The sequence below is a fragment of the Brassica oleracea genome, chromosome C9 (genome assembly GCF_000695525.1).
Source record: "Brassica oleracea var. oleracea cultivar TO1000 chromosome C9, BOL, whole genome shotgun sequence".
Lineage (NCBI taxonomy): Eukaryota > Viridiplantae > Streptophyta > Magnoliopsida > Brassicales > Brassicaceae > Brassica > Brassica oleracea.
The window spans coordinates 9,827,321-9,838,699 of NC_027756.1; the positions used below are offsets into that span (position 1 = coordinate 9,827,321).

Below are 11,379 nucleotides of genomic sequence, written 5' to 3' on the forward strand. Positions count from 1 at the left end.
CTATGCTGATTTGGTTTTACCATTTTAGTTAGATCAATCGGTGTCTATTTTTAGTAGAATAGTCATTGTTGGCAAAAAAAAAAAGGAAAAAAGAAAAGGAGTTGTTCATTTAATAAAACTAAAATATCAACATTTGATTTATTACATTTGACAATATTTCTTTTGAGTTCTGCTATTTGAGCCAATAGAACGAAGCTTGATAAATTTCACCCACTTATTGATTGCTGAAAGTTTTAATCGTTTAATCACACTGCAAGTGAACAATAAATCATAATAGTATACAAGGGATCAGATCTATATAGACCAAGGTAACACAACAAGTCTCTGTGATATAGCAAACTAAGTTCCACATTGGGAAATTAGACAAAGAGAGTCTAATATATAAAGAGCTGTCCAACTCTAATAGTACGAGGCCTTTTGGGAAGGAAGCTAAAAGTAAAACCATGTGGGCTTGCCAATTAGGCTCAAAGTGGACAATATCGTACTAATAAGATAATATAGAGTTGGACATGAGATTTTACAATCCCAACAATTGGTATCAGAGCGGTTGACGAGAAATCTGCAAGAAGACCAAAATACCCTTCGAGTAGGACGTGACCCATCGAATTAGGATTGGGAGGTGTGTGTGGCAGAGATCAAGTCAAAAAGATCATGGAAGTCAGTTGTGGGACACGAGATGGATGTGAACCTTAGTTTGAAGGGGAGAATGTGATATAACAAACTAAGTCTCACATTGGAGAATTAGACAAAGAGAGTCTAATATATAAAGAGCTATCCAACTCTAATAGTACGAGACTTTTTGGGAAGAAAACCAAAATTAAAACCATGTGGGCTTGCCAATAAAAAAATATTGGTTTTTATTTTCCTAAAGCTAAGAAGAAGTAAATATGCAGTATGGACAATGTAATAAAAGCTAAAACTTATACACAAAAATATTAGGTATTAGAGATTTCGCAGGAAATCAGATCGTAAATGTAAACAATTTATCAAAAAATCAACTAAGCACCATTATAGAACTCAAAACACAGTTGTATAATATTTATACTTATGTGGCTCCAATCACTATGTCTAACAACCTACAGAACTAACTCCCGCTGAACGTAAGAGACTAGAAACACATTAAGCTTAAGTTTCAAAAGGTTCACAAAGCGTAATAACATCAACTCATGTTGGCTAATGAACTTTGCTCACAGAGATTTTTTTCAAGCAATCAAATCAACTCCTCCTGCATTCAATTAACCTAAGATCATGAACTAGGTGATCAACCAAGTTCCAGCATTATGAACAATCCAAGCGAAGAAATCTAATGAAGATTCCCCAATAAAAAAATCCTAAACATTCATTCTCATTAACTTTTTTGAACCCTAAAACCTAACTATGAAACTACTCAAACATAAGCAGAGAAAAAAGATCAATGATAAAGTCTGCTTAATTAGATTAAATAGATAAAAACATGGATTATAAAGATTCTCTCATCTCTCCGGAACTCCGAAACCTAAAAGTCAGGTATAAAATAAAGTGTGGCCTAAACAATTTCTAAAATAATAGATATATGTCAAAAACCACGTCATGGTAGAATTTTAGGCTAAGCCAAACAAAAAATAAGGAAAACCAAAATTTTTTCTTTTTTTTTTCTCGTATTGAACCGATAGACAGAACATTAATCTTTAGTAAAACGTACATAACTTTTGATCTAATCTATGATCGGCCTCAAACTAACGCATTTGGAAAGCTAATTCAATTATGTATCTTGCAACAAAATTTCAGCCCAATCATACAATGAGAAAACCCATTCGTTGCTAAATATCTCACACATCTGCAAAGTTATGCATTTTCAATTTTCTTTTTGCATCCAATTCAACCTCTTTTGTTCCAAATAGACTTAAACATGTAAAAACTCCAAAATAACACTAAAAGACACTAAAACACTGATTTGACAAAATACTCCAAACCTAGGTGAGAAACTAGTAAAAACACCTATATATCACTACTTAAATTGATTACAAGTGAAGACAATTTTGGAGACTGTAATGTTAAAGAACTGATGAACACATCACTTTCAGTATTAGAGGGTATCTGAAATACTAATATTGATACAATTTTTAAATTTTTTGATATCTTTCATAAGCATTGATAATATATGAAAGCTTTATGAAAATAATTTTAATGAATAATTATGTATGTATTTAAATTATATGGTTTAGTTTGTATATTTTTATGTATGATATCTCCTAAACGCTCTGCCCTCTCTCTAAAATCAATCTGAAACCATAACTCCGGCCCAATGCTACCGGTGCTGGAGGAATTTCTCTTTCCATTTTCTCTTGGTTTCCCTTTGCTTTCTTTCTATCTATGCGGACCCCTATCGATATGCTTGTTATTCTAGGTTTGGAAGGACCTAACCGAAGACTAGATCAAGTTAATGGGGTCCAGTTCCGACGGGTTATGGAGTAGCGGCGAGGCTCTAAGGAAGACGGATGAGGAGAGAGTCGACTTTTAGGGTGTACCGAAGGGTCAGATCTGGTTTTCTCTCTTCAGATCTCCAGCGATTTTGGCTCAATGGTGGCACATGGTTGGCGAGGCGACTCTCCTAACATGGATCTTCGTTTATTTGCATCGGTGAAACATACGAAGGAGAGAATCGACATACAGTGGAAAAATATAATTCGCAGGGATGACACACACAAGGTTTTCACCGATGGAGTGGTTAACCGGAGGAGTTAACCTATCAGCGATATGTGGCGGGAGACTCTACATCCTAGCGTCAGAGAAGACATGTCGTTTACAACTGGCGGTATGAACTCTGCATTTTAGGAAGTTTTGAATATGATGAACTAGTACGTGTATGTCGCCGAGACCTGCCTTTCAGTACGGATCTTTTTGTTCGGTTTGAGGATGAGGATCGTAAAACTGAACACCAGGGGTTTGAGTGTACCTCAATAATGCGCCTTTGGTGAATATATCTGACCATTAGCTCGTTTAAGATTGTAACCCGTGGTTAGGCTTTTATTTTCTGTGTTAGTAGATGCATGTTACCTCATCACGAGCTCTAATATAGGTGGTCTAAAAGAAAAATTACTTAGAATCATGGAGTAATTTCAGTTTCACAATGGTCTAATATATAATGTTAGGTGGCGTCGGATCCAATCTAGTGATCTAAGGTAATACTAGATCACCCTGTTATATCTGTGGCATAATTTGCTGCGGTCAAGTCTTTGTATCGAGTTTATTGATGAGATGAATTTGATGTTGATAAAAAAAAAGTGTCATTCAACCACTATTTCAACTGATTTGAACAAAATTATGTGCTGCTCTAATAGGCTACTGGGCCTCAATCTAGGATCCAGAATAAAATATTCCCAAGCCTATGCAAGCTTGGTCGTTAACCGCAAGTCTAAAACTGTCTTATTTCCATAAACTATTTTGAACATGAAAATATACATTCTCCTATCACTCATTTTTCAGCGAAAATCAGTTTTTCGTCACTCTAAATGAAATAGATATCTTTCTCTTTTCCCAAATAGTTTTTGGTGCGCCGGTTTGGTTAAAAAAACTCCTAGCACCTCGTACATATTTACATCTATACATCCTGACTACACAAAAAACACTGAATCAAAAAGAAACAACAAAATAGAATTTTCATCTTTACCACTTCTTTGTTACCATTATTTATATTTACCACCATCAAATAGACATTTTCAAAAATATTTTTTTCATTAAGAGGCAAAAGACTATTATACATTTGTTCTATGTATATATAATAAATAATTATATAATAAATAAAAAATAAGCAAAAAATAAAAATAATTTTTTTTTAATGTTTTCTATTTAATGTTTTCTAATGATACTTTTTTAAATTTGAACTTCTTATAAATTGTTTTTATTTTATTTTATTTTTCAATTTTGTTTTTCAAAATTTTTTTTTAATAATCGAAAATGATTTTTGAAACTATTTTTTCAATTTTTTTTGTTAGTATTTATTTATATATTTATGGAAAATTGCCAAAAATACCATTTTCAAAGTACTACTTTTCATGTTTACACTAACTATTTTTACCCTCGTCTTTAATGAACGGTAAAAGACATTTATAACCTTTTGATTAACTTTGACAAAAAAAACATAAGGTTAACTAATCTAAACTTAAAACATCACCTCTAAACCCTAAACCATGAAACATCAACTCTAAACCCTAAACTCCGAAACATCAACTCTAAACCCTAAACCCTAAACCTTCGAATCAAAACCCTAAACCCTAAACCTTCGAATCAAAACCCTAAACGTAAACCCTGAACTTAAAACATCAACTTTAAACCTTATATCATCAACTCTAAACCCTAAACCATGAAACATCAACTCTAAACCCTAAACTCTGAAACATCAACTCTAAACCCTAAACCTTCAAATCTAAACTCTAAAACATCAACTCTAAACCCTAAACGTAAACCCTACTAAACGTAAACCCTAAACCCTAAAACCCTAAACCTTTAAATCTAAATCCCAAAACATCAACTCTAGTTAGAGTTCATGTTTCAGGGTTTAGGGTTCGTATTTCAAAAAAATATAAGGTTTAGAGTTGTTGTTTTACGATTTAGATTTGAAGGTTTAGGGTTTAGGGTTTAGAGTTGATGTTTTAGGGTTTATGGTTAATTTTTTAGGGTTTAGAGTTTACTTTTAGGGTTTAGGGTTTAGTGTTGATAGTTTAGGGTTTAGTGTCGATGGTTCAGGATTTAGAGTTGATGTTTAGGGTTTAGGGTTTAGAATTGATGTTTTAGGGTTTGGAGTTGAAAGTTTAGGGTTTAGGGTTTAGGGTTTAGAGTTGATGTTTCGGGGTTTAGGGTTTAGAGTTCATGTTTCAGGGTTTAGGGTTCGTATTTCAAAAAAAATAGGGTTTAGAATTGATGGTTTAGGGTTTGGAGTTGAGTTTTAGGGTTTAGGGTTTAAATTTCGAAATAGTATATTACGAAAAAAATTTAAAAAAATATTTTATATTTTTTTCGATTTTTATTTATTTAAATATTTATTTATTATATATATAAAGAACAATGATATAAGAGTTTTTTTCCTCTTGATGCGAATGTATTTTTGAAAATGTCCCTTTAATGGTGGTAAAAATGAATAGTGGTAGTTTGAAAGTGGTAAACATGTAATTTCCCCTATATTTATCAGAATTCTAAATTTCACATTACAAAAACCCTACCCACCCCTCAACTCTAAACCCTAAGTCTAGATTAATTAATTTTAGGGTTATAAATGTTTTTTCCCTCTTTAAAAGTGAGGATAAAAATAGTTAGTGTAAATATAAAAAGTGGTATTATGAATATGATATTTTTGGCAATTTCCCAACAATAAATGAAAAATAGATTTTATTAGTATTTTATGGCTAAAAATACGTCCACCAAACACAACCACGGACAAAACACATTTCAGAGAAAATCCCACGCAAGAACCAAACATTTTAATTTCGTATTAGATTTTGATCTGAACTTTCAAAATACGAAATTATTTTTGTTTATATAATTTTATTAAAAAAATTGCACATTAGTTATTTTAATTTTATTTGCTAAAGTTTTTTTTTTAACGCTGATTTATTATGATATTACAATTATGAGAAAGATTACATAGACGATCCGACAACCGACAATACTACCTGCCTTATAAGGATCTACGCCTAACTGCATCACTTGAGTCGTCCTACGAAGATCACGTCTGATCGAGTTTACTTGCACCATGTTGAAGATCTCTGGTAAGCCTTTCCTCCGTAGTCTGCATAATTATTTAATAAATCGCTTTCTCCGGGAATTGAAACATGGACCTGCTGGTGTAGAAGCATTAGTGAACCCTTAGTAAAACCATTGGACTAAGGGGGCTTCCACTATTTGCTAAAGTTAGGTATTAAATTTTAAGAAAAATTATAATCACTATTCTATATATATTTTCTTAATTTTAATAATGAAAAATAAATGAAAATAATTTATGAAAATGTCATTTTTGGTTTGGGGAAATTACATGTTTACCACTTTCATACTACCACTTTTCATTTATATCACCACTAAAAGGACATTTTCAAAAATACATTCTCAAGCGACAAAAGACTCTTATGCACATGTTCTTTATATATATAATAAATAAATATTTAAATAAAAATCTAAAAAAATCTAAAAAAATACAAAATAATTTTTTTAATTTTTTTTTGAATTATACTATTTCGAAATTCAAACCCTAAACCCTAAAACTCAACTCCAAACCCTAAACCATCAATCCTAAACCCTATTTTTTTGAAATACGAACCCTAAACCTTAAACCATCAATCCTAAACCTTTTTTTTTTGAAATAAACCCTAAACTCTGAAACATCAACTATAATCTCTAAACCCGGAAACATCAACTCTAAACCCTAAACCCTAAACCTTCAACTCTAAACCCTAAACCCTAAATCCTAAACCCTAAAACCTAAAACCCTAGAGTTGATGTTTTCGGTTTAGATTTGAAGATTTAGGGTTTAGGGTTTATGTTTAGGATTTAGAGTTGATGTTTTAGGGTTTAGATTTGAAGGTTTAGGGTTTAGCCTAAACATAAACCCTAAACCCTAAATCTTCAAATCTAAACCGAAAACATCAACTCTAGGGTTTTAGGTTTTAGGGTTTAGGATTTAGGGTTTAGGGTTTAGAGTTGAAGGTTTAGGGTTTAGGGTTTAGAGTTGATGTTTTAGGGTTTAGATTTGAAGTTTTAGGGTTTAGGATTTAGAGTTGATGTTTCGGGGTTTAGGGTTTAGAGCTGATGTTTCATGGTTTAGGGTTTAGAGTTGATGATTTAGGGTTTAAAGTTGATGTTTTAAGTTTGGATTTTGGGTTTAGGGTTTACGTTTAGGGTTTAGAGTTGATGTTTTAAGTTTAGATTAGTTAACTATATGTTTTTTTTTTGTCAAAGGTAATCAAAAGGTTATAAATGTCTTTTACCGTTCATTAAAGATGAAGGTAAAAGTGGTTAGTGTAAACATGAAAAGAGGTACTTCGAAAATAATATTTTTGGCAATTTCCCTTTTGGTTTTCTTACATGTCTATACTTTTAGATTTCAGTATAAATTTGTGAAATAAAGTGTAAGAGTTAATTTGAGATGTTAATATATTTATATTTTAGATTTGTGAATATTAGTTTTTTATACTAATTGAAAATATAGTTATCCTATTAACTAACATATACTATAATGTAATATCATAATTTTAAGAAATAATACTAAAATATTGCATTGATTTATAATATATACTAGATCTTGACCCGTGCGTCCGCACGGGTATTTACTTTTGTAAACGTTTAAAATTAAATACATACATTTTTGGACTAATTAAATTAGAAGAGACTAATTAATTAAATATAACTGATTTATTTTTATTATTCTAAAAATTTAAACGATTTTGATTAATTTAATTTTCAATAAACCAATAAATTAATCTGATAATTTAATCTATTTTATAGTTTTTTTATGGATTGCAAAATTGAATTTTTGATTTTGATTTAAATTAAATGAAGGATTGCATATCTTCTAAATTTATTAGGTAGCTAAATATTAGGCAATTTCGTAACAATTTTTATGGAAATTGCTATTTATAAGGTCAATGGCATTGGATAGTAATTATTGAGAAAAACTTAGGGTTAAGATTTATTTGTACTTCAGTTTTAATAGTTTAGATGTATTATGGAATAACATATGTTTGGATAAAAAATTTATTTGTGTTAATAATATTTTATAGTTAAAAAAAAAAATTATATAAATATTACTATGTAGTAATCAAAGATTAAAAATAGAAATTCGTTTATTTTTGTGTGTCTTTCATTTATTTTAAATTAAAACAAAGTGATACATATTTTAATATGTATGGCACTGGTCAAAAAACAATCACAATTTTTTTTAAATATAAATGAGTTTGTGTTTGTTAACTGTCTCATATTTGATTAATATCTTATATGATTGATGAAATAACCTAATAAATTTCTAATCACAAATATATCAATCGTAAACCATTCCAAGATATGGTAAAATAATAATATAAATATTTTTAAATATTTTAGTTTATCAACTAAATATATATAATAAAAAATTTAGTATCTAAATATTTTTTAAAATAATATTTACATAAATATTTTTAAATATTTTAGTTTATCAAATAAATATATATAATAAAAAATTTAGTATCTAAATATTTTTAAAAATAATATTTACAACTATAATTAATCATCATTTACTTAATATTTGTTTTAAAATATTTTAATAAATTATATTGTATTTTAAAATCTAGGAATTTTTATTATTTTGTGTATGTATATTTAATAATGAAATAAATATACACGTATATATATATATGTGATATTATAAATTTTTAATTGTGTATATTAGTCAAAATTAAATTAGCATTAATATATAATTATTTAATAATAATTCCGATTTTTTTTTAAAAATATATAGTATATATATTTTTAGAAGATATAGTAAGATTGTATTAGATTCCGATATTAGAAAAAAATATATGAATATCTTTTTATTAATTTTATTTCAAAAATATTAAAATAATTTGTTAAATTAATAAAATAGTTATAATGTATAGTTATATTTTTAAACTTTTTATTTATATTTTTAAGAAGATAAATTAAAATTTTATTAGATTCCAATCTTTGAAAAATCAATATGAATTTTTTTTAAATTAAAATAATTTGTGAAATTAATAAAACAATTAAATTGTTAAACAGTATATTATTATTCATAATTAATATAAAAATTCAAATTTGATAATGTCACACAGTACATTGAGATATTTTAAACATAAAAGCCTTAATTTCTTTCAGTAAAAAGCCTAAGGTTCTGTTTCTTACATCCCTATTTCTCTCTCTCTACGTATTATACTCTGAGATATTTTAAACATAAAAGCCTTAATTTCTTTCAGTACATTGAGATATTATACTCCCTCTGTTCCTAAATATAAGTTGTTTTAGTAGTACACACTTATTAAAAAATTATTTTTTAGCTAAAAAGTATCATTAAAATTATAAACTAAAAACTCCTCAACCAATTATAAAATAGAACTATTAAATTTGATTTGTTACACAGTTTTTGATAAACTTAAAGTTATCTAGAAAGATGAGAACATCTTATATATTAATATTGGAGCATAAAAATTATTCTAAACATCTTATATTACAGAACAGAGGTAGTATATGACTAACCACAATAGTGCTTTCACTGAATCTAAAATTATATAACCCGCATTAATGGGGGTGATTAGATGGGGGAATTTAGCAAAAATTAATATAATAATGAGTGGGATCTATACAAAAATTAAGCACTTGTGCTTCTTCTGCCTAATTAAGCGCCGGTGTTAACCCTATTTCGTGGGCTCCACTGACACGTGACGGTCTGTGATTGGTTCGTTTTTAATTTTTTTTTTTTTTTAAATCAGAGAAAAAACCAAAAAAAACAAAAATTAAGGTTAACTGTGCGCTGAGCCAAGCTTCTTCATCGTCGGTTACTATTGTGCGGTGACAGTATCTCTAGCTCTGCCACGTGTGAAAAATCTTGTCCACTTACCATCACTTCTGCTACTGTTTCCTTTGCGGCTGCTACTTCTACAAGTGGTAGTGATAATGATACATTAATGGAGACTGACGCTGGATTGATCTCTCGCCGGAAAAAACATCCGTTTTACCGGGGGATCCGTTGCCGGAGCGGAAAATGGGTCTCCGAGATCCGAGAGCCTAAGAAGACAACACGTGTCTGGCTCGGGACTTATTCGACGCCTGAGATGGCTGCCGCTGCCTATGACGTTGCGGCTTTAGCTCTTAAAGGCGGAGAGGCGGTCTTAAACTTCCCCGAGTCCATCGGGAGTTACCCTCTTCCGGTTTCCTCTTCAGCAGCTCATATCCGAACCGCTGCGGCTAAGGCGGCTGCTACGGTTGGTGCTGCGGCTGCGGCTGCGGTCAATGCGGCTATGAAGGGAGGTGAAAAGAAGGAAGAGAAAGTTTGCGATGGGGCGGGATCTTCAGCTGTGGAGTTTGTGGATGAAGAAGAGCTATTGAACATGCCTGGTTTGCTAGAGGATATGGCCAAGGGGATGATGGTGGCTCCGCCGTGGATGGGATGTCCTCCATCGGATGATTCTCCAGAGAATTCTGACGGAGAGAGCTTGTGGAGTTATTGATTTGTGTTGAAATCTGTTTTATTTTTGTGTTGAATGTTTGTTTACTTCTTTGCGAATCACTGTATGTCTTGTTGAATAAATCGTATGTATCCCACATTTATGATTCAGGAAGACAAATTCCTCTCAACAATTTTATTTAGTCACATTTGTGTGTTTGGAGTGTTCTTGAATTAGGGCTCTGGGCGTTCTTGAATTTTTGGATTAGGGTTTTTCTTAGTTTTTTTGTATCTTAGTTAGTTTATCTAGCCAGTTTCTCTTGTGGTTGTTTTTTATGTGTTTGATGTTATGAACACTTTCATTAATAGTTTTCAATTTGATTGAAAGAATTGAAACGAATTTCATCTAACAAATCTCCTGACAGTAGTTGGAGAAATTAAGACAATCTGATAAAATTGAGGTAGATCCCGCAGTGAAGATATTGAGCTAGAAATCTAGTTTGGAACACAGTTCTGATGCAAGTAAAGCTTCATCTGTACCAGTGATAATTAATTCTCATATATGAATATATTCTATTTTTGTTTTTTGAACAAAAAAAATATATATATTATATATATTCATATTTTATTTTTGTTAAAAAAAATTCCTCATATTGCTTTTCTTAGAAATCTACGGGATCAATTGATAATGAAAAAACAATTTTTTTTTTTTTGGTTTTGGAAAGCAAGACAGTAATCTAGAGACACTTTTTGTCGGAAATGTTTAGCATTTAGTTACGCTTGGAGTGGTTAATTTGGTTTTCCTTTAATTCAGTATATATGTTTGTGTTGTAATTGTTACGTTGTCATATACTCCATATCTACTGTCTGTAAGGCGGCTTACTTATTATCATATCGATTAGAAAATAATATTTTAACCAAATAGGTTATTACTTATTAGCATTGTCACATTTTTGCTGATACCCACTATATATGATCTCAAGATGAGAATTTGTATCTCTTTTTTTTGAGAAAACATAATTTGTATCTTTTTCGAACTTTAATTGCTGACATAATTTGTATCTTACTCGTTTGTATTGTGTCATTAGCTAAATTGAAATATGCTAGACTAGAGTGTATGTAACTGTGTATGAATTGCTGACAAAACACATAATGTTCTGGGAAAGAAAATATTTTAATTCTTGAATGACAGAATATATATGTATGCATCAGTTGAATCATACTGAGTAGGGATTTCCAAGATGCAGTCACTCACA

At 30.2% G+C, this 11,379-nt stretch overlaps 1 pseudogene; it reads left to right on the plus strand.

Moving 5' to 3' along the window:
- Nucleotides 1-2,698: 2,698 nt before the first annotated feature.
- LOC106314276 lies at nucleotides 2,699-10,425 on the plus strand (annotated as a pseudogene).
- The last annotated feature ends 954 nt before the right edge of the window (nucleotides 10,426-11,379 follow it).